Source organism: Podarcis raffonei, chromosome 13, assembly GCF_027172205.1.
Source record: "Podarcis raffonei isolate rPodRaf1 chromosome 13, rPodRaf1.pri, whole genome shotgun sequence".
Classification (NCBI taxonomy): domain Eukaryota; kingdom Metazoa; phylum Chordata; class Lepidosauria; order Squamata; family Lacertidae; genus Podarcis; species Podarcis raffonei.
Genome location: NC_070614.1, coordinates 14,536,870 through 14,559,624, shown reverse-complemented (window position 1 = coordinate 14,559,624; position 22,755 = coordinate 14,536,870).

Below are 22,755 nucleotides of genomic sequence, written 5' to 3'. Positions count from 1 at the left end.
ACGAATTATGGTGCTGGAGGAGACTTTTGAGAGTCCCATGGACTGCAAGAAGATCAAACCTATCCATTCTGAAGGAAATCAGCCCTGAATGCTCACTGGAAGGACAGATCCTGAAGCTGAGAATCCAATACTTTGGCCACCTCATGAGAAGAGAAGACTCCCTGGAAAAGACCCTGATGTTGGGAAAGATGGAGAGCACAAGGAGAAGGGGATGGCAGAGGACGAGATGGTTGGGCAGTGTTCTCAAAGCTACAAACATGAGTTTGACCAAACCGCGGGAGGCAGTGGAAGACAGGAGTGCCTGGCGTGCTCTGGTCCATGGGCTCACGAAGAGTCGGACACAACTAAACGACTAAACAACAACTCATGGCAAGCTCCCTGCCAAAACAGTGGGCATCAGGAGTGCCAACTTGAATAAAATATTGTGGGGGCTATTGTGGGGTTTTAGTCATGCTAGCCACATGACCCGCATTCTTCACATCCCTGTTGATTCTAAGCAGATGCTGAATTGCTCTTGCAGGAACTCTCCAGACTGGGCCATATCCACATTCCATGTTTAAAGCAGCATCATATAACTTTAAACAGATGTGGCTTCACACACAAAAACAAACAAACCCTGGTAACTGTAGTTTATTGAGGAGGTTGAGAGTTGTTAGGAGACCACCTTTCCCCTCACAGAGCCACAATTCCCCAAGCGGTTTAACAATCCCTCCTTGCCAGGGAACTCTGAACTGTAGCACTTCGTGGGGATTTGGGATCTCCTAGCAACTCTCGGCACCAGTAACAAACTACAGTTCCCAGGATTCTTGCAGGAAGCTGCGACTGTTTAAAGTGCTCTCATATTGCAATAAATATATACAGCAATGCAGGTGTCTCAAAGCTGCTGACATGAGTTTGACCAAACTGCAGGAGGCAGTGGAAGACAGGAGTGCCTGGCGTGCTCTGGTCCATGAGGTCACGAAGAATCGGACACAACTAAATGACTAAGCAACAATGCAGGTGGAGCTTTACTTGGGAGTAAACTCAGCAGGGCATGCATCTGCGTAGTCATGTTCAGTAGTGGTCTGTTAGAAAAAGAGAGCAATGATGATCTAATGCTAAATTCAAAATTTATTTTATTTTCATATGGCAAAAGCAATCATGTACAAAGGACACAAACAAGCACAATCCTGACACCGCACACATTCACCGTACGTTAAATGTACCTGGTCTGTAGGATTTATTGCAAAGTAGCTCAGGGCATGGAAGGATTTTGTGACAAATAAGGATTTAACTAGGCAGCGGTTTCCGTTCAGGACTGTATTCATCACAACCAGTGCTGCTTCCATGCCACTGCAGTTCGCTTTCCACCAAATACTATGTTTTTTTCACCACACCGGCTATTCAACTTACATTCATTTCAATGTAAAGCGAACATCAGAAAATAATTCATGGATTGTATATTGGGACACAGGTGGCGCTGTGGGTTAAACTACAGAGCCTAGGACTTGCCAATCATAAGGTTGGCAGTTCGAATCCCTGTGGCGGGGTGAGCTCCCGTTGCTCGGTCCCTGCTCCTGCCAACCTAGAAGTTCAAAAGCACGTCAAGTGCAAGTAGATAAATAGGTACCGCTCCAGCGGGAAGGTAAACGGTGTTTCTGTGTACTGCTCTGGTTTGCCAGAAGCAGCTTAGTCATGCTGGCCACATGACCCAGAAGCTGTACGCCAGCTCCCTCGGCCAATAAAGCGAGATGAGCACCGCAACCCCAGAGTCGGCCACGACTGGACCTAATGGTCAAGGGTCCCTTTACCTTTACCTATATTGCTTGTGGACTTGAAAAATCCCCAATGTGAACAAATACTGATCATTTTAGCTTGGCTGATTTCCTTTCCTGACCACAGATGAACTGCAGCAGTTTCTGTTTCCTTTTCAGCTCTTTTCAACCCTAGTGACAAATGTTTCTTGTTAGTGTGCCTCCACAAGGTCATAGATGGCGTTCGCGGCGGGGAGAGACTTCACAATGTACATCCAGATTGGTGGGTTTTTTTTGTAGAACTGACAGCTGACAAATGTGTAATTGGTGCTGTGACTCAGCGGGGCTCAGCTCAGAATGTTTTTCATGCTAAACCACACTACATAAGAAGAAAAGATGGAAGCTGCCCCTGGACATGAGCAAACTATATTTCTCCTCGCCACAGAGGATGTAAAGAGACTTTCCACACACAGCAGGAAATGGAAGGGCATGCAGAGGCTGCGTCTACCAAACAGACTTGAGACCAAAATCGCCCTTCATCCCTCGCCAACCCCAGAAAATTAAGCACTCCGAGGTATCTCTGACCCATTCCAGTTACGTGCTTATCACCACTTTTCCTTCCTACAGGGTTTATTTCTAATGAGCAAGCTTGTACCTCATGATAACTCCAGGCCAGTGTTCTTCAACTTTTGGTCCACCAGCTACAACTCCCATCATCCCCAGCTGGGTTAGCAAATGTCCACGGATGGTCCAAGTTATAGTGCAACCTTGGAAACCCAAGGTTGAAGAGCATTGGTCTGGTCCAATCCTGCACAACATGTGGCCCACCAGACCACATACCACTTGGGGGCTGCTTATTATGGCCAATAACACAAAACTGAGTAACAGAAACGAATCGGAATCACATTAAATGTACAATGTGGACACTGATTATCCAAAGTTAGTAATATTCAGAGTAGACCCATTTACATTAATGAACAGGTAACTTAAATCAAATGATATCAGCAGGCACACACTTTGTATAACTAAAGATGAGTATCACCCATAATGATTAAATAAATAACAAAATAATCGTATCTAAAGGAATGTCAAAAGTACCAAAAAACCCCAGTAAACATGGTGCTAAGGTGTTCACAAGTCCACAAATGCCTGTAATATCTTCAATATTACATATAAATCCTGATAGAAAGGTGTTCTGTTGGCCCCGTTTTGGATAATCCTTGTTCGTTGAGATGGAGAAACAACATCCTTAAAGAAAAACACTGAAGTCAAGTCTTTCATTGAGACTATGGGTTTGTTAAATCTGAAAATCTAAAAGGCTTTGTGTGGTTCAGTTGGCAGATGCTGCACTGGAAGATGCTCTCAGTATCCACCATCTCTTTCAGTGCTAAAATTCTGTGAATCGCAATGCTTGAAAATAAACAATGCATTGGAATAGGATGTGAATCTATTCATTCTGGTCACTACACATCTTTATAAAACCAACAGAAAGAGAGAGAATTTATAGAGGCTCTAAATGGATATTTATTTCAATATCCAGTGTTTTTAGTGCCTTTGAGTATAGGCTTTCATTAAACCAAAGATGGATTCTTGTAAGTTACTGCAGCTACTATTTATCAGCAAGTTATTTATCTGAATGTAAGGAGAGTATATATTGAGTGGCTGGTCACTTCTAGAAACAGGAAATGTATATATGCCCTTCAGATTTGTGTGGGAAGAAACAGGAGAGAAAGAGAGGGAAGTGAAGAAAACATCAGGGCCTGTGCCAGCAGAACAGTCCTTTCTCTCCCCCTGCCCCAAAGAATCCTGGGAACTGTAGTTTGTTATGGGTGCCGAGAGCTTTTAAGAGACCCCTGTTACCCCTCACAGAACTACAATTTTCAGAGTTCCCTGGGAAAAGGAATTATTAAACCACTCTGGGAATTGTAGCTCTGTGAAGGGAAAAGGGGTCCTTTAAGAACTCTCAGCACTCTTAACAAACTACAGTTTCCACATTTGGTGTTGGGGTATGATGCTGCTTTAAATATGTAGTGCAGATGAGGCCTAAATATTATTTCAGCTCTTCCTCCGCTGCACCCAAGGGCAGCAGGCTGCTTTACGTGGTATATTCACCCAATATACCTCACCATTGCTTCCCATCACATGGCACCTGTTGACATAGCTGTCAACTTACAGATTTGAAAATAAGGGACCAGCAGCCTCAAAAATAAGGGATCAGCAGCCAAAATAAGGGATTTTCCGAGCACGGGTATGTTCAACTTCTGAGCCCCTCTGAGCCAAAGGCAGAAAGCCCAGCCAGCAACCAAACAAAGCCTCAAGCGGTAGTTCCCACAGCGCAGCAACCCGGCAAAGGGGATGCAGCAAGGAAAACCACCGTCACCTCTCCGCTGGGAAGTGCTGAGCAAAGGCGAGTCCCCAGGCAATGCAGCCGATTTGATCAGCACAAAGCATGCAAGCTCCACCCCGCCAGTCTTTCTGAGACTCCTTATTGGGTGAGCAACGCAGCCAAGCAGGCAGGCAGGGAGGGAGAGGAGCTGCTTCCTTTGAAACCCGGGAAATTTAAGGGACATCATCAATAAGGGACAGCAGCGGGACACGGTGCTGGGATAAGGGACTTTCCTGCCAAATAAGGGACGGTTGACAGCTATGCTCAGGTATCTCTACCTAACGGTAGGGCCTGTAGATTGATAGTTGCCTCTCACACAAACTCTGGTGACGGGATAGGAAACATGCTCCACAGCACCTGAGAGAACAGAGTAGGACACATGACACTCACTGCTTCGTCACTCAAAGAGACTTTATTCATACTGATTTGGCGGCCCAAAATTCGTGAGGGAAATATACAGCGTCGTAGCAAACAAATGTTGTATCATACTTTCTTGTGTATTTTACCATCGTTTTCCTTACCCTCGAAAGTCCTATTTTGTGTGTGTGTGTGTGTTGTGTGTATTCATTGAGCTAGACAAATCCGGTCCAGTTGTGCAACCTGCCCTCGCTGTTGAATCCCATCTGCAAAATGGCAATGGCCTGGAAGCAACACAGAAAACAACAACCCTGCAATTCTGTGACGAGGAAATGAGTGAGGTGAGGAAACATATGCAGATTAGTACCAGAAGAGAGGCAAAAGTGATGACATGCATATCTCTGAATTTCACTACTGACTGAGCTTGGTTAAAAGGTGTTCCTTCGGCTCAAGGAACTATAATTCAGTGGCACAAGTATAAAACCAATATGCATGGAGAGCATAGCTAGTCGCACAAAATGAACTCTGTGGTGTGGCCTGCATTGCCTGGTATGACATACATTCTCTCACCTAGGGCAGCAAGCTAGCTTAGGGTCTGCAGGACAGACCACATGGCACACCTTTCTAGCCATTTTCACCCCTCAGAATTTGCTGCCTGAGGCAGCTGCCTCACTCTACCTCATAGTAGGGCTGGCCCTGCTGATGTGGCAAAAAAGAAAAGGAAAGAACGTCAGCCATCATTACGTAGTGGTGTCTTCATACTAAATGTTTACCATGGAAAATTGCCGTACTAGAAAAGAATCAGATGAATGATAGTTGCTTCTATACTTTGGCTGTGGAGGCATTGCATTTCTGCAATCCGTTGGATGCAATATTGAAAGAGTGAGTCTAACAGGCACGAAATAATTTGATTATGATCCAGCAATGCCGGTCATCCCAGTGGCCAAGATCCTTCTTGCAAACTTTACTCTGCAGTTCGGATCAGCAAAGATCTCCTGCAACATTAATTGGAGCCTTTCTCCTTGCTGCTTCTGCCTTGTCTAATTGCTTCCTGTCCCAGCATTACTGATGAATTGCCCATTCATTATCCAGCAATTAGCCAGTTTCCACTGCCTAGGGGAGTGGATTCTAATTGCTGGCCTCCTCTTATTATTATTCCTTTATTTTCTTTTATCGCGGATAGTGCCGTTTTACTATTAAAAAGAATAAAAGAGCGAGAGGGAAGCAAAGATTAGAGCAGGCGTACCCCTGGACAGTGTCATTGGGCTCCTCCACAAAAAGTGAGTCAAGTAATTCCAGGCGAAATTGCTTATGGAGAAGGAACCAATGTTAACCTTCCCGACGGTAATATATAAATCACAGAGTGAGGAGGGGGGAAATGAATTTATTCCGTTTTCATTACTAAAGAACAAGAAGAAGAAGAACTCGTTGTCCGCAACTGACAATTTGGTAGGCAGAAACTGAAGACGAGACCAACTGTTCATACCCAGAAATATATAAATAACCTGTGGAATTCAACGGTGCAGGATAGTTGATGTTGTTGTTGTTTAGTCGTTTAGTCGTGTCCGACTCTTCGTGACCCCATGGACCAGAGCACGCCAGGCACTCCTGTCTTCCACTGCAGTTTGTTCAGACTCATGTTTGTAGCTTCGAAGACACTATCCAACCAGGGATAGTTGATAGCTACTCGCTTAAATGACCTTTTATCGGATTTTGTAAGGACATAGAAGAAGGATTGTCCAGTCAGCTTGGAGATGGGCAAGACTTCCTCTGCCTGTTGAATAAAGGGCATAGAACCCCTTACCAGCCAGATGGGTGGGGTATAAATTGTTGTTGTTGTTGTTGTTGTTGTTGTTGTTGTTGTTGTTGTTGGCGGAAAGAAGCAATGTTGCTTTCAGGCCCCTTCCAAGTGCAGCTCATAACTGATCGCCTCCGTCTTGACAAGAAAGGAGGACATTCCTTCACTGTATTTCAGATGCGGGGAAGCTGTGGCTTCTGAGATTATGCTAGACTCCAGCTCCCACCAGTTCTGACCATTGTCCATGCTGACTGAGACGGATGGGAGTTGGAGTCCCACAACACCTGGAGCAGCGCTGAATTTAGTGCCATGCACACTGTTCCCCTACACAGGGCTCCAAGCTGAGGGGGCACAAAATCATCATCATCATCATCATTCCCTACTGAGAAGATCCATTAAAAAGCAACTGTACCAACAAGAATTATAGTGAAAATAAGAAATATTTAGAGGGGGCGTCAAATTCCGCCCTTACCTAGGGCACCATGTTACCAAAGTCTGACCCTGTCTGAAGGGCCACAGATTCCCAGTCTCTGATGATGGGGTCCAGTGGTTGTACCACAGCAGAAACTGAATCTGAATTTCTCTTGACTGGACTCGTGCAGAACTGCAGGTGTGCAAATATATGTTCCTGAGAGAGTCTGTCTGTGAAAACCTTCTTGGCTAGGGGCAGGAGCAGAGTACAGGAGCTTTCAAGGTGGTGAGAGGAGGCAATTACCTCACAACTGGGATTTTCTGAATTTGGAATTGATTTAAATCACAGGCAGAGAACCTGTGGCCCTCCATACAGTTTACAGGACTGCAGTTCCCATTCTGCCTGACCACTGGCAACGCTAGCTGGGACTGATCTGAGGTGGAGTCTGTTTGGAGGGTCGCAGATTTCCCCAACCCCGATTTAAACAAACCAGCCATATTTTGGGCTGCAGACCTTCCATTTTATTGCTCCCTCAGAAACACCTCTGCGAATATACTAAAAGGAAAAGGAAAAAGAGCATTGTTGGGAAGGGAAGAGACTGCAAATAGTCTCCTCTGAGGTGAAGTCACATTGGCTGACATGGCCGAGGGAATGGGCAGCAATTCATCTGACAGGAGCAACTGTCCGATTTTAAACTGACCGGACAGGCTGCCTTTTGCCATCTGTCAGGCGTTGTTCACAGCTGCCAGCCACGCTCCCCGAGTGGGGACCGGACCAGCTGTGTTTGGACACAAGGTTTCAAGAACTCTTCAGGGATGGCAAAGCAAGAGAGGACAGGAGCAGAGGATTCTGGGTAGGAGGTTGAGGCTTCGGCTTGCACAGAGATTCAGGGGTGCGACGATGGAGAACCTGGAAAAGTGCCACCGGGAAAGAGTGGATGCTTCAGGAAGCACCAAGGAAGCCACCGTGATGAATACAGGGGGGAACTGCATCTGTTGGATTTCCACCTGTCATTCCACTGTTGCTAGGTGCAAGAGCAGGGGGGAAACTATCAGGATTACAGCAACCTCCAGGCGTTAACAAGGCTTAGACTTACTGGCCGTACATCAAAGACACACCATTAAATGGATTTTTAAAAAATCAATTAACAGCTCGTAATGTATAATATTCCTTTGTGTTTGCATAACGCAGGTAGCGCTGTGGTCCAAACCACAGAGCCTAGGGCTTGCCGATCAGGTCGGCGGTTTGAATCCCCATGACGGGGTGAGCTCCCGTTGCTCAGTCCGTGCTCCTGCCAACCTAGCAGTTCGAAAGCACGTCAAAGTGCAAGTAGATAAATAGGTACCGCTCTGGCGGGAAGGTAAACGGCGTTTCCATGTGCTGCTCTGGTTCGCCAGACGCGACTTAGTCATGCTGGCCACATGACCCGGAAGCTGTACGCCGGCTCCCTCGGCCAATAAAGCAAGATGAGCACCGCAACCCCAGACTCGTCTGCAACTGGACCTAACGGGCAGGGGTCCCTTTACCCTATACCTTTAATGTATAATATTCCTTTGTGTTTGCATATTTCCACCCTCTCATAAGAGTGTGTGGTGGCTCTGACGACTACTGAATTAAATAAGGAAAGCAGAAAATTTCATGTTAGATGCAAATTACTATTTCCCCCCACCTGCTTATAAGGAAGCCACGTGGCTGACTTTGCAGAGAGCAACCCTTTATTTAAAAGCCAAACTCCAGTTTAAAAATAAAGGACCAAAAGAAGGGAGATCAAGGACTTTGAAGGTGCCCATCTACTCTGAACATCTGAACCAGTCGCCCCTCACTGAGGTGAGGTGGGCTGCATTTCTCTTTAAATTACAGCACTTATTTCTAAATTCGCATCTACACATGTAAAGTAGCATGTTCAAATGTTAAGGAAATCTGAGTATTTAAATGTGCCTGGGTATTTAAAGTCAACACAGACAGGAAAATTCATCCAAGTCTTCTAGAAGGTGGTTGGGCTCGGCCTTTCTAGAGAATGGCATCCCCACAATTGTGAGGCGACCATTCAGATCACTTCACAAACTTGCCGGTTTGCAGTCACTTGGGGCTCATCCTGTCTCCAGCTCTGCATCTGCAGAACCTCCAAGTGTCCCTATTTTCCATATTTGCAGAAGTTGTCCTGGTTTCTGAGTTGATCCCAGAATGTCCCGCTTTTTCTTAGGACGTTCCTATTTCCATCAGAGAAATGTTGGAGGGTATGCGTCTGCCCTGGGCTCTGTTGCTAGGCCTTGTCCGAGAACCAAATTTATTTTATTATTATCTCATATATTGCATCGGCAGCCCTACCGAAGCCTTGAACCTAAGTCTCTTGAGCTAGAGCCACACCCTGAATCTGCAAATACACTCAAGCAAGCTCAACTCTCTGATTTGGTTGCCTGGAGCCCATTGCCAGCACTGCTAATGAACACAATTTTATTCAGATCAAGCCTGGAGTGCGAGCCAACCTCTCCGCGAACTGGGTGGGCAGGGAGATTGCCTCCATCCTGCGCTGTGCTGTCATTCGGAACAAGTTTCACACATGACACCATATGCTCAGGGGTGCTTTCAGACATGGGTGATTTAGCAGCACGTAATCATGGTTGCTGTGCCTTGAGCCGGGAATGGAATAGCAAATCTTATCTCCACACTTAAGAACACTCCGCAGCTAAGTGGGCAGTCCCTCTTGCCCCAACCCCAAATATTTTTGGGAGGAAGGTTTTCTTTGGGATAATGGTGTTGGTGGGGAAACGGTTTAAGTCCATTCCTCTTGTTACACACACACTCTCATGATTCCCCCCCTCCCCTGCTGCAATGGGGGGTGAGGTGAAACAGATTTAAGGCAAGGTTTTTTGGAAAGCGAAGGTTTGAAATAATTCCAGGAGGGAAAAGGGAAAAGGTGTTAACGGAAAATCCGAGGGCTCCCTTGGACAAAAACAAAGACACCAACCAGGATAACTTGGAGCGAAACAGCAGCCTGTAGGCTTGGCATTTATTGAATACTGTCGCGACAGGACTCCCACCCGCAACAAGATGAAGCAAAATGGAAGCCCAGAACAAAAGAAGACCCCAACTTTTATTAGTTACTAATCCCCCAAACTAAACCCGTAAGACTACATCACAACTACATCACAACTACATCACAAAAAGGAGGGGTTGAGGGAGGAGTTGTGGTGGTAACCTGAGCAGTGGCGTAGCGTGGGGGGTGCAGGGGGGGCCGGCCGCACCGGGCACATCATCTGGGGGGGCGCGCTTGCACTCGCAGCTCTCTGCCCCTACTAAAATCCACGGGTTAGGGGGCGCAAATTACTTGCCTTGCCCCGGGTGCTGACAACTCACGCTACGCCACTGAACCTGAGTGTCCTGTCACCTGGCTGGTCCCTCCTTTCCTCCCTCCCCATGAGTACTTTCCAGGTGACAAAGGGGAGCTTGCAGTTTCCTGCCCCCAGAGGGAAGAGCTGATCATTGTCCTTTGTTCCAGTCCGTGCTGAATCCACTCCCATATGCAAGTTCTTTTTGATCTTGATGGTCATCTGTATAGGACCATCAGGGTTGGCATAGCAACTGGGCAGGGCCTCCTGTGTATGTGCTGGTATGCTCAAGGGATTATGGCTGGCCTGTATCAAACCTTCCCCATTTTGTAGTCCTTCCTTCCTGGAGTAAAATAAAAGTGGAACAGTGCAGATCCGATGTATGGTTGATTTTCTATGAATTTATAACAGAAGCGTAGCGTATGTAGTGTGTGTGTGTGTGTGTGCGTGTGTGTGTGTGTGTGTGTGTGTGTGTGTGAAGTTTCTACAAACTGAATGATTGGGGGGGGGGGTTCCTGCGACAAAGGTAAAGGACCCCTGGATGGTTAAGTCCAGTCAAAGGCGACTATGGGGTTGCGGCGCTCATTTTGCTTTCAGGTTGAGGTTTGTCCACAGACAGCTTTCCGGGTCATGTGGCCAGCATGACTAAACCGCTTCTAGTGCAACAGAGCACCGTGACAGAAACCAGAGCGCATGGAAACGCTGTTTACCTTCCCGCCACAGTGGTTTCTATTTATCTACTTGCACTGGCATGCTTTTGAACTGCTAGGTTGGCAGGAGCTGGGACAGAGCAACGGGAGCTCACCCCGTCATGTGGATTCGAACCGCCGACCTTCCGATCAGCAAGCTCAAGAGGCTCAGTGGTTTAGACCACAGTGCCACCTGTGTCCCATTCTGCAGGAGAGAAGAGGCAGACCACAGAGAAGCAAATGGTGAAAGCAGAATCTAGAAAATGGCTAAAGCCATTTAATCGAATGAAATAGCTGTACCTCTGTACCAAGAGAACTTGCCCAGCTGTTCCACTGAATTGTAAAAAGTCATATTTTCTGAGCTCTAAAAAAAAGTGGAAGCTGAGCAGAGGATACATGACAGGGCTCTGTGTGTTTGTTTTTTGCTCATGTTGTACTGCAGATGTCCTGTAAAAAGTGACTGAACAAAACATGGCTATTCCATAGTAAATGCCCAGGCGCGGAAGCTACCTAGGAATGCATATCCATTCTTTATTTTTCTCTTTGGTCTTCAGTGGAATGAAGTCGTGTGTGAGCGAGAAAGAGATAAGTGCGTTTTTAAAGTAGGACTTGTTAGCAGGGATAGCAGGACGAAAAGCACTGCAGCAAAAATTGCAACATCAGCTGAAAAAAATTGATGAGAAGCTGTCAATTAATTCCTGGCTTTTATCCAGCCAGATCTTCTGCAGTTTTAACCTCTGGATGAAGCTGGATCCCGGGGTTCTTTGAGAAAGAAATGAGGGTATGTGCAAGGAAGAAAGCATATCTTGGCCCAGGTGCAGAAAGCTTAAAGGGCAAGGAAACAATTACCCTCCCCCCACCCAATTCTGAGAATGAAATCATTGCTACCGCTTAGCCATCTGCTCTGATGCTGCAGAATGTTCACAAACATTCCAACAAGTGAGAAGTGTTAGCTATATACTATCAGCAAATGGGCTTGGGGCAGATGGGAATTGTAGTCCACAAGAGTGGCCTAGGAGCTGTGGCATTGAGAAGAATAGCAGAAATAAGTGCCCAGGAGGCTGAGGAACGAGGAAGATGCAGAAGGCTCAGGGAAGCTACAAGGAAAGGGAGGCGTTCACACATCACAGAAATTTTCCATTTCAACCTTTGGTCAATAATTTTCATAGAAACCTTTCCATGTTCCAGCAGTGTGTGGCATGTGTGAGGTTTAAGAGTTGTTGTGGGTGGGGGGTGTACTTTAAACTGTACTATGAAGCGGCAGCTTTCTGCTGGCTAAAAGATTGGCTGCTTCTTGAAAACACAGACATTTTGGATTTGGAAGGTTTTAACAATATTTTTGGGTGGCATGCATATTTGTGGTATGACAAGGTTAAAGCACATAAAAGTTTTAAAAACCATATTGTCAGAAAAGCACTATTAAATGTTTGGGTCAGATATAAAGATTTGCTGGAAAATAAAACCCCAAGGTGGTTGTCGCCAATGGAAGCTAAGGCAGTTAAAAAGTTAAATATGGAGTCGAAGTGGCCAAGATATTGGGAAATTCTGGAAAAGGAAGGGGACAAACTGAGATTGCAGAGTTTTGAGAAATTAAAAGACAAGGTGAGAGATTGGTTGCACTATCACCAAATAAATGAAGTGTTTAAATTGGACAGTAAAATCGGCTTCCAGGTGGAAAAATCAAAATTGGAGACTGAATTGTTAGAATCCAGTACTAAGAATCTGTCAAAAATGTACAATTTGCTGCTGAAATGGAATACACAAGATGAAACGGTTAAATCAACTATGATTAAATGGGCTCAGGACATTGGTCATAATATTTTGTTTGCTGACTGGGAAAAGTTGTGGACCACCGGGATGAAATTTACGGCATGTAATGCCTTAAGAGAAAATATTATGAAAATGATTTATAGGTGGTACATAACCCCAGTCAAGCTTGCAAAGATTTACCATTTGCCTGATAATAAATGTTGGAAATGTAAAGAAAAGGAAGGTACATTTTTTCACCTTTGGTGGACGTGCCCGAAGATTAAGGCATTCTGGGAAATGATCTATAATGAACTTAAAAAGGTATTTAAATATACCTTCACCAAGAAACCAGAGGCCTTTCTCTTGGGCATTGCCGGCCAAGGGGTGTTAAAGACGGATATAACTTTCTTTATGTATGCTACAACAGCAGCTAGAATACTCATTGCAAAGTACTGGAAGACACAAGATCTACCCACACTGGAAGAATGGCAGATGAAGGTGATTGACTACATGGGCTTGGCAGAAATGACGAGCAGAATCCGAAACCAGGGAAGAGAAGCAGCGGAAGAAGAATGGAAAAAGTTTAAGGACTATTTAAAGAAATATTACAAAATTAATGAAAGTTAGAATGATGTTGGACTGGAAAGTAAATGGTTACTATTAGTAATGGTTAAGACAAGGAGAATAAGGAAGACTAGCTTAAATTTAAAGTAAAATAAGGGAAGTTTTGCTGAGTAATTGATTAGAATTTGGAATACAGAAAAGGGAGGCATGAGGAAGTCGAGGAAGAAAGGTTTAAGAAATTAGGATATGAAATGGTACTTGTTTTCTTTTTTGTTTTATTTCTGTTATTGTTTGTTTATGTATTGTTTGTGTGATTATAAAAACTGTTTAATAAAAACATTTAAAAAAAAAATAGAAAGCACAGGACAGGCTATGTTCAGAATTCTTTTATATAATTACTTCACAGTTCCAATGGAAACATATTCTGGGAACAATTCTTGCTGTGCTTGGGGTTAAATACAAGTTGTGCTGACACCATGCATTTAAAGGAGAGGGGAGAGAGAGAGCGAATCCTAGGGACAGCTTCTGTAAATCCGGGACTGTCCCTGGAAAACAACAACAACAACAACAATTTATTTATACCCCACCCATCTGGTTCGGTTTCCCTTCTGGGCGGCTTCCAGCAAAATATTAAAATACAATAATTCATCAAATATTAAAAGCTTCCCTAAACAGGGACACTTGAGGGGGTCTGCCTTAAACTACATTTCCCAGGATTCTTTGGGGGAGTGCTTTAAATGCAGGGTGCATATGCAGCCGCATTCCCAAAAATGGGAAGCAGTCTCTCTGCCCTCTTCCTCCTTGTGCATGACCAACAATTGTGTGGACACCTCCTGGCTGGAGCTTCGCCTTGTGTGTCCACTCCTTTCCTCTCTCTGCGGCGCTTACGAAGCGCCGAGGCCTGTCAAATTGACACCGTCTGCCTGCAATGGAGCCCTCATGGAAAAGCACGCCAAGTTTTTCTCCTTTCCTCCTCCGCATCCGCCTGCTTCTGTCACCGACGGCTCCCTGCGCCACTCACTTTTGCCTTAGATGGCATAAGGGCTGATTAGCGAAGGAAGCGGGTGCCACAGCGAGTGGGTTTCTCATCTCTCTCCCTCTCGCTCGCTTACTCTCTCACACACGCACAATTTAGCGCTAATAGAGTTGGCAGGGCCACAGCGAGTGTCTTCGATCCACCAAGCGTGGGTGGGATCTATTCTTGGTAGGGCAGACAACCAGTCCAAACTCCCCCTTGTATGGAAAATAAAAGCACTCCGTTAGCAGAGTTGGGGCACATTTTTCGCCTGTGGGCCATATTCTTTTCTGAGCAACTTTCGGAGGCCCACATGCCAGTGTCGGGTGGAGCAAATGTCACCTTTGCCCAGTAGGTTTCTACACACACAAACCCTAGTTTATCTTCTGTCTAGAGGCGTTATCAGAGTTCCTGGGCACATTCCAGGCAGGGAAAAACACCCAAGGAGGGAGCAAAGCAGCGTCGGTGAGGAACTGTAGTTTTCAAACCCTGCTGGGAACTGGAGTTCTGTGGGGGTAAATGATAGCTCTTAGGATCATCGGGGTGAGTGACCGTTGTGTGGATGCCGTAAAAAGGTCTTTTGACCCTCTCTTTTTGCATCATTTTCCTGATCTAAGTTATCCTCCATGGGGTTGCTAATTTGCCCCGCAGGCGAAAACTCACAGACACCGTATGGGTACCTTTAATTCTTCATCTGCAAAGCAAATTGCATTTCAGGGGAAGGTGACTAATTCAGAGCACAGAAAGGATATGGGAAGAAATTGTGTTTAAAAAAAAATATCAAAAAACATTTGCTGGTTCCTGAGCTCCATCCTGAGCGATATTATTATTACCCACCCTTTACTAACAGGTCCCAGGGCGGGTTACGACAATTGAAAACTCAAAATTAAAAACTGCAACTGGAGATAAAGACACATCTACTTTAAATAATAATCATTAATGTTCCATCAGCAATTTAGCCTAGAATCCCATGGTACAAATCTAGTTTATTTATATCTGTGGTTGAGTAGACTTTGTAGGGACATAAAATAATTGAGTTAGGATGCAGTCCTATACAGTGGGGATGTGGGTGGTGCTGTGGTCTAAACCACTGAGCCTCTTGGGCTTGCCAATCAGAAGGTTGGTGGTTCGAATCCATGCGACAGAGTGAGCTCTCATTGCTCTGTCCCAGCTCCTGCCAACCTAGCAGTTTGAAAGCACGCCAGTGCAAGTAGATAAACAGGTACTGCTGCGGCGGGAAGGTAAACGGTGTTTCCGTGCGCTCTGGTTTCTGTCACGGTGTCCCATTGCGCCAGAAGTGGTTTAGTCCTGTTGGCCACATGACCCGGAAAGCTGTCTGTGAACAAATGCCGGCTCCCTCGGCCTGAAAGCGAGATGAGCGCCAAAACCACATGGTCGCCTTTGACTAGACTTAACTGTCCAGGGGTCCTTTACCTTTACCTATACAGTACCCATCTGAGATATAGTACCTATCAGAGATTATGCCCCACTGGACTCAACGGGGCTTACTTCTGAGTAGACATGTATAGTATGTAATTTTTAGACAATCAAAAACTTTTAGGAAGACAAATATGCTAGTGAGTCCTCAAGTAACTGGAAACCCACCTAGAATTACACAAATAAAGCAATAGGTTCAGACAAAAGTTACCTGGTGGTATGGATTTACTAATGGAGTAATTGGCCTTGAAGGATGAGGCAGTGAGAAAGGTAAAAGTAAAGGGACCCCTGACCATTAGGGTCCAGTCGTGGCCGACTCTGGGGTTGCGGCGCTCATCTCGCTTTATTGGCCGAGGGAGCCGGCGTACAGCTTCCGGGTCATGTGGCCAGCATGACTAAGCTGCTTCTGGCGAACCAGAGCAGTGCACGGAAACGCCGTTTACCTTCCGGCCGGAGCGGTACCTATTTATCTACTTGCACTTTGACATGCTTTCGAACTGCTAGCTGGGCAGGAGCAGGGACCGAGCAACGGGAGTTCACCCCGTCCCGGGGATTCGAACCGCCGACCTTCTGATCGGCAAGTCCTAGGCTCTGTGGTTTAACCCACAGCGCCACCCACATCCTGTGAGAAAGGTACGTGCCTGATATTGGCTGAGCAGCTTTGGTACTAGAGAGGGCTAGGGAAGTAGAACCAAGGAAAGGAGATGGCAGGAAGGAGAAAGAGGAATCAGAGAGGGGAAGGAATATGAGAACAGAGGATGCTACCAGATAGGAGTTTATTGTGGAACTGGTGTTGCTCACCCGCTCATTTTGCTGTATCCATTGAAACACACATGGCCAGGAGCCAAAATGGTAAAGAAGGCTGAAAGTTCACCTTTTGCTTTTCGAAGCAACCAGACAGAATCATTGGCTATAAGCCTCTAGTTATATTTTAATAACTTTTGCTAAAATTGAATTTTATCTGACAATAATTCCATAACATATGCACGAGAGTAGCCAGGGAAATATTGCGCTGCCAACATGAATCAGATGTTATAATCCCCCTCGTAGGTTTATTTTATTCTTTAAAATCCGTTTCCATTGCAAAGCATACGCACGAGGCACGGCCTGCAAATCGCTCCTCGTGCCTCTAATATTTTTGCCTCCAAGTTGTCAAAAAGAACAAAGTGCTGTAATATAAATCACCGGTGTTCCTGAAGTGCATAGTACGTCTTAGCAGGAGCTTAGTCTTAACAGATGTTGGCCGTATTCTTACTGCTGAGGCAGCTGGTCCTGATATGAAGCCTTTGAGACAGTTGGACTTGGCATGTCTATTTTTACTTGCAGTTTGAAGCATTTTTGCCCTTTCTAGGGCCGACAGTCTCCGATTTCTTGCATTCTACATGCTGGAGAGTTCTGTGTAGCTCAAAACTTTGAATATTTCTGGAATATTATTTCGCTCGCAAGGAAAGAAAACCTCCCTGTTAACTGTGCCTCTGTGAGAGTTATGCTAAGCCCCAATTTCATACCCTCCAACATTTCTGCAATGAAAATAGGGACGTCCTAAGGAAAAGCAGGACATTCCAGAATCAAATCAGAAACCAGGACGGCTTATGTAAAGCCAGGACTGTCCCTGGAAAATAGGGACAACTTGGAGGGTCTGCAATTTCCATGTGGTGAGAGACTCCAGGGGTTCCTGTGCTAAGCTGGGTTTGGTTTCCTTGGAATGAATGTCAGTGGAGAACAGGGCCGGCCCACCCATAAGGCAAGGTGAGGCAACTGCCACAGTGGCAGGATAGCAGATCCAGCTTCCCAGAAATGCATTATTGCGGTGGCAGTGACAGCTATGGCACTCTTCTTGGAGGCCAGACCTCCACAGTGGCCTCTTGGCAAACAGGAAGCGATGCTGGTCCCCTCCCACCCTGGTTCCCAATGTAGATCTTTATCCTCCCCTAGTTCCTGATGTCGATCTTCACACACTTCTTCTTCCCTGGCAGGCCTCAGGTGCCAAAATGTCTTTGTTATGTACTAAAGTTCTCACCCTGGGCCAGCAGGGGGATACTGTAGATAGTTTTCATTCAGGTCCACATATGCAAATAAGGGATTGAAAGTGATGTTCAGTGATTGGATAGTTACAGAAAATGGTTACTGTTGCGTTCTAGTGGAGCTCTATATAAGCAGGCTGGCTGAACCCTTCAGTTCAGTTCTGTTCTGGCCTGTGAATAAACAAGAGCTGTTTGAAGATTCGCTGTGTCGTCTGATATGTTCACCCACAACATAACAGTCTTGGGCCAGCCCTGGCAGAAACTGCAGGGTCTTTAGGATAAATGGCTTTACTTACACATATATACGACCTGAGCGTAGGCTGGCGGGACTCACAACATTGACACTCCCAACAGATCTCACTTCCCCTTTAGGCTTCCAGGGAAGCTACAAAGTCCACCGCAGAGCAAGACATGTCTCCCTCTCTCTAATCCTGAGTGGATATAGAATCACAGGCCTGGAAGGGATCCAAGGATATCATCTAGACTGGCCCTGCCGCACCCAAACCCCATAACAATACTATATGCAGAACAGCGGACAGCAGACAGTCACCTCTTCCGAGTCTCACCAACCAATCTTTCCCCATTTTCTTCTGCGGTAAAATCCGGGGGAAGCAGAGAGCAAAGGGTTTTGACACCCCGCATGGTTCTGCAAGAGATGGGGTCCAGGAATAGCCACCCAGTGACAACGGCAGACAGGAGGACAGGCCTTGATTTGGCCTGGCAAACCCCCAGCCGCCTCTGCCTCTCCCCTTCTCTGTCACTCGCGGCTGCACATTGTCAAAATGAGAGAGCGAGAGAGAAACCTCTCCCTCTCTGGCTTTCTCTTAATTTCCTCACTCTCCCGCCCTGCCCACATCTCTGCCATTCACCAGCAGCCCTGGAAATCCATCAGCCTGCCTGATTCCTTTCCGTTCCACAAGACTGTTGATGCCTAACAAGGCCTGACAGACTGCTTTCCGTGCCACGCAGGCTCTCCGGGCAAGCAGATGACCAGAGGCCTGTTTGTGGGAGAGCGAGAGAGGGGCAGCCGACCAACTCCAGCCTCGCATATGAGCTTGCCCGCTGGAGGGGGTCTACGTGTTGGAGCCGAGCAGCAGGGAAACATGAGACACCCAACGATTCACTGGCTTTTGCCTCGCTCGGGGGGCTGGGGTGCCAATGGGTGCCTACTGTTTCCAGCTGGGATTTAGGTGGGCATGGCCCCGTTAGCTGGCTCTCGCCACTGGGAAACTTGTTGCCACAGAATCTAACCATGTTTCCGTGTTCCTTTAATACACGGGTGGTGCTGTGGCTAAAACCACAGAGCCTAGGACTTGCCGATCAGAAGGTCAGCAGTTCGAATCCCCGCGACGGGGTGAGCTCCTGTTGCTCGGTCCCTGCTCCTGCCAACCTAGCAGTTCGAAAGCACGTCAAAGTGCAAGTAGATAAATAGGTACCGCTCTGGCGGGAAGGTAAACAGCGTTTCCATGCGCTGCTCTGGTTCGCCAGAAGCGGCTTAGTCATGCTGGCCACATGACCCGGAAGCTGTACACCAGCTCCCTCGGCCAATAAAGCAAGATGAGTGCCGCAACCCCAGAGTCGGTCGCGACTGGACCTAATGGTCAGGGGTCCCTTTACCCTTTACCTTAAGGCATCTGTGGTCCTGCATATTGTGATGGCCTGGGACTCTGGCTCGGATTCGGAACCAGAGGAGTCTCAGTCCACACCAGATCCTTTGCCTCAGGTGGCATCTGAACCTAGTCTGGGCCCTGATTCTGAAGAGCCTTAGTCTGCACAGGTTCCCCTGCAACAAGCACCAGCTGGGCCGAGTCAGGGGCCTGAGCCTGCCCTGGCTCCAGATGCGGAGATTACCTCGTTGCCTCCAGCTGGGCAATCACTTACAGCTGCTCCACTACCAGTTGGGTCAGGAGAGGCTGAGGCGGCCCCTGGGTCTAGTAACCCACCGACATCTCCCGAACTGCAGAGACTAAGGTCTGAGAGAAGGAGAGACCTGAGTACTCGCAGGAGGTGTGCTCGCTTTCGGGCGAGACAGGGAGGTGAGTCACTGGGGGATCAGGGCCGGCCGTTACCCCAACAAAGATAAAAGGCTGTCGGACCCCGCCCCAGGTTGTGGGAGCAACATTGCTGTTTGTCAGAACCTGCCTGAGACCCTGTGCCTGGTTTCCCGCCTTGGCCCTGTCAGACTGACTCCTCATGGAACCCTTGGATTCGGGACCGGACCTGGACTGCGTTGCTTCATTACCCCTGGGCCCAGCATGGACTCCAATGTCCATCAGCCCCACCCATCATGGTCAACAGCCAGCAATGATGGGAGTTGTGTTTTTGTTGTTGGCATCCGTCTATTTCGGGAGACAATGGAGGAGTGCACCTTTGAGGATGAAGTCAAACTGCTGGAAGCTTGCAGCAACTGCTGTGGCTGTAGAGACCAATACGGGACAGACATGTTTTGTTTCAGCTGGGGCACATGAAGGTGTCCAGTTTTGCTACTGCAGATGCACCATGGCATTTCTTATCTCTGTGCTCCTCCCAGCGGGTCTTCCCTCCTCTGGCCACTACTATGAATACACAACCTGACTTTCTGACTCCAGGCACTGCGGACATCAGTGAGGAATTCCCACACTGCGGGGTTGATGTTGCCAACCTTCCTGACATATTTGCAGGCGTGTTTGTCACGTAGAGTTGGTCAGCCAACAGGACTGGTGCCTGAAGCCAGCTCTCTATAGAGCACATCCTTCGGGATCCTGTCATCTTCTATTCTGTGGATGGGACCAAGCCAGCATAGACGTCACTGAGACAGAAGTGCAGACATGCTGGGATTGTGGGCTTGGGAGAGGACATCTTCGTTTGAGACTCTGTCCTGCCAGGTGATACCCCAAATCTTCCTGATGCAATGCATGTGAAAGGCATTGAGGCATCACTCTTGACAGTTGTAAGTTGCCCACGACTCACTTCCATAAAGCAACATGCTCAACACACAAGCCTGGTAGACCTTCATCTTGTTATGGGGTTTTAGCATCACATTCTCCCATATCTTTTTGGAGACGAAAGCCATTGGGGGTTGAACTCCCGCCACATCAGGAATGCTACAGGTTCCTCAGCCCTGCTCTAATGTTTCAAGAAGTTAATATTTACTACCACACAGTTAATTAGCATAGAAGTTAATTTACAGATTAATTTTTACATATTTTTAAATTTCTACCTCCCCAGAGGGAGGGATCTCATGCAACCCTGCCTCTTTTGATCCAAAACTCTTTCCTCCTAATCCCAAATGTGCTAAGGCTCATCTATGAGCTCATAGAGAAGCTCTTGTTGAGGTCTCAGCTCCTTTGCAACTGCAGGTTGGATGGAAATATTTGTTGAAATAAAAGATCAGGTTGATGGCTAATGTCAAGGCATTCCTTGAGGGTGACACATACCCCAGAACTTTCAGGAAGAGTAGAACGATGTTAAAATCTAATTCTGGGTTTTCAGAAAGCTGACAAGTTTGCAGAAAGGCTGAGGCTTAGAGCCAGAGAGCATGCTTTTTATGCAAAAGATTCGCAGCATCTTCAAGTAGGAGGACAGGAAAAGACGCATGTCTGAAGCACTGGAGAGTCACTGCTAGTCAGTGTAAATAGACAATACTGTGCTTGACGGACCAGTGGACTGACACAGTATAACTTCGTAGCTTTGTAATGTACTTATCCTATACAGTGGTACCTTGGGTTAAGTACTTAATTCATTCCGGAGGTCCGTGCTTAACCTGAAACTGTTCTTAACCTGAAGCACCACTTTAGCTAATGGGGCCTCCTGCTGCTGCCACACCGCCGGAGCACGATTTCTGTTCTCATCCTGAAGCAAAGTTCTTAACCTGAAGCACTATTTCTGGGTTAGCGGAGTCTGTAACCTGAAGCATATGTAACCTGAAGCATATGTAACCCGAGGTACCACTGTACTGTCAACACCATATGTCCTCAAAAGAGCAGATACCCATTTCCCCGCCCCGCCCCCCGTGTATAAGACACCCCCATGTATAAGATGACCCCTTTTTTTTAAGCCCAAAATTGAGAAATTAAGTAGTTTAGCATTTTTGGGGGGTGGGGGAGGTCACTTCCGCCAATCGCTCAGCCGCCTGCCCGCCACTGCTGATCGCTTGCCACAGCCACTGCCAATTGCACACCTCACTGCAGCCACCAATTGTCTGCCCGCTCACCACCACCAACAGCCCACCTGCCCACTTGCTGCAGCCGCCAATCGCCTGCCCGCCTCGCCGCAGCCACCAATCGCCCGCCCAATTGCCGCAGCCGCAGCCAATCGCCAGCAGGCCTTGCCGCAGCCACCAATCACCCGCCTAATTGTCGCTGCCAATCTCTTGCTTGCTGCTGCCATTAATCGCACATCCCCCCTCTGCATTCACTATCTGTGTATAAGATGACACCCAATTTTTGCCCATTTTTGTAGCAAAAAGCATCGTCTTATACACGGGAAAATACCCTAATATGCACAGATTGTATATGTGTCAAATGAGCTTTGACACTTCTGCATCCAACCTTCCTGCATTCTGTTGGGACCACTACAGCCCTCGCAGTGGCCAAGCAGTGATTCTGCAACAGAACAGGATTTAAACATGGGTTCGTTTTTTAAAAAAACAAATTGTTATACTCGTCGTTGTATTATATTGAACCTTTCGTGTATTTTTGTGGTTTTGCTTGGCAGGCCGCCTAGAGAAGACTCATTAAGGGTTGGCTGGATAAATGCAGAAAATAAACAAGCAGATTAATAGGGCAGAGGGCAGGAGTAAATAATCTTGACATGCCTTCCGGATCAGAGGTTGTTGGAAAAAGCAAGGATCTGCCCAGATATATTTAGCAGCGGCCAAGCATGTTTCGCTGCAAGACAACCATCCCCTTTTCCTTACTCTCAGCATCTAGTTATTTGAGGTAAATTCATGGAGGTTGCGCTCCGGACCCCTCCGGACTGGTGGGGGTTTTTTTTGGCAGGGATATGTAATTGACACAATAATAGTGCGTTCTTTATGGATTTATGCTGTACCATCCCCACCTCATTCCGCTTTGTCAGCTGTTCTACGCTTCCCCAATGTTAGCACATTATTACTGTCTGGAAGGGCACACCTGACCTGTAGCACAACCAGTGGCGTAGCGTGGGTTGTCAGCACCCGGGGCAAGGCAAGTAATTTGCGCCCCCTAACCCGTGGATTTGCGCCCCCTAACCCGTGGATTTGCCCTAACCCCAGATGTTGCGCCCGGTGCGGCCAGCCCCCCC